Raw genomic sequence first — 2,043 nt, 5'->3', positions numbered from 1 at the left:
CCGACGAAAAAAAATCGAACACTTTGCAGCAGCGAGGTCTGATGCTAGCAGTTCGTATGGAGCAGGATAGATGTAAACAGGCCCTACCAGCGAGCAAGCATGGATGTAAACAGGCCCTGCCAGCGAGCCATCCAGCCAAGCAGCATGGATGTAAAGCTGGACCGCGTGGCGTGGATCTTGCGTGCCAACATTCCCCGACAGATCAGATAGATAATATTACATATGAATGTATGGTACCCAGCAGCCTGTGGGATAAACTCGTTTTTGGCTGCATACTTGAACTTGCGTATAGACGAAGACGATCGACATTGGGCGGTGATCACTGGCTCGTTGTTGGCGAGCACGCATTGCACGACGCGATAGCTACTTGAGATCTGGAGTTCAGACAAGCAAAGCAAGAATCGCGATCCTATAAACTGTTAGTATGTTACTATGTGTAAGAATGGCCACAGAACAAAAAAGCGGATACTGTCAAGATTTTGTCAACACGTTTCTATGAAAACAAATCTCAGATGCACGACGATGTCCACTAATAGTTTCTGACTAGATAACATGTGATGTGATGTGCGTGCAATACTTTTGTATGGCACTGTATCACTAATAAAAAATTAGGGCCCTCATGTCACAAAATTCGAACATCACATCACAAAATTATTGCAAGCATATCGTCCGCATACCAAAATTAACATTCCAGTTTCTACCCTTAGCTAGGCCTATTTGCAACACAGTAAAAAATTATGAAACCAATTTTAAGCAGAGCATCTCAAACTGTAGTTACCTGTGGGCCTTGTTTGGATTCACCCTAACTAAAGTTTAGTTAGCTCAACTTTAGTTGGGGTGTTTGAATCCTCTACCTAATTAAAGACCTTGGACCAGGTTACCCCTCATGGCCTATTTGGAGAGCATAATAAAAAATGCAAAAAAAAAGGCACGGGTCTTCATCCTCTCGACCCGCTCACATGCAGAAGGAGGTACGTGCACGGCGGGGGCCGGTGCAGGAGGAGGTCGCAGCCATGGCGCAAGAGGAGGTCACGGCCACGGTGGGGTTAGCGAGCGCGGTCGGTGTAGGAGGAGGTCACAGTGACGGCAGGGCCAGCGGGCGCAGCCAGCGAAGGAGGAGGTCGTGGCCACGGTGGGCCAGCTGGCGCAGCCGCACGGGGCTAGGCGGAGGAGGCGCATGGCCGCCGGGGCCTGGCGCGCACGGCCGACGAGAATAGGCGGAGGAAGAGAACAAGTGCGATGCCGAACTCGCGGAGGGGAACAGGCGTGATGCCAAACTCGCGGTGCGGAACGGGCGCGATGCCAAAAATAATGATGGGTAATTTCATCATTAGCCACTTTTAGCTGTCATTAGCTAGGTTAGAACAGCTAATGTGGGATAATGGGGTTCCCATTAACAGGAGGACTTTTAGTTTGTTTTAGTTTGGACTACTTGATCCTCTATAGCTAAATTTAGTCGGCTAAAGTTTAGCTGGTGGATCAAATAGGACGGGTGCTGTTTGGTTGCACCGCCAGCAACGTTAACGCTGAGGAAACAACTACCAGCAGCAACGGGAAGGGAATTAACTATTTTGCTTTTGGTTTGGTCCACCGGTAGAAATGGGAAAGCAGTTACTAGACGCAAATGCAATCGGCTACCGTCGTTGATTGAGAGCGAACGACTCCCTAAAGGTCTGGATCTATTTCCATGGCATCAGTTCGCATGGTACGTCAAACAAACAAAAACTAACGTAATCTAATGGCGCCATGATCGGATTGCGTCAAAAAATGAACCAACCAAACAGCACGGTGTCGGCACTTGCTAAAAAGATAGTGATTAGTGAATGTGTCTTCTAAACTTTACTTATACTTACCTTATGCTAGCAATGCTGAAGAGCAGTTCCAGCACAATTTTGGTGATGACGGTGGGGCAGCTGTTTTGATCCCTGATAGATCCGTGTGGAGCATGTTACCTAGTAGTAGGTACCAGCGGCTACAGATCTCGTAGCTTCAGATCTCGTAGCCAAAGCCATGGTATACTTGTTCGATAGTTGTTCGATGGTG

This window comes from Miscanthus floridulus, chromosome 15, assembly GCF_019320115.1.
Source record: "Miscanthus floridulus cultivar M001 chromosome 15, ASM1932011v1, whole genome shotgun sequence".
Classification (NCBI taxonomy): domain Eukaryota; kingdom Viridiplantae; phylum Streptophyta; class Magnoliopsida; order Poales; family Poaceae; genus Miscanthus; species Miscanthus floridulus.
The sequence above is the reverse complement of the archived record's forward strand: the minus strand, read 5'-3'. Positions refer to the sequence as shown.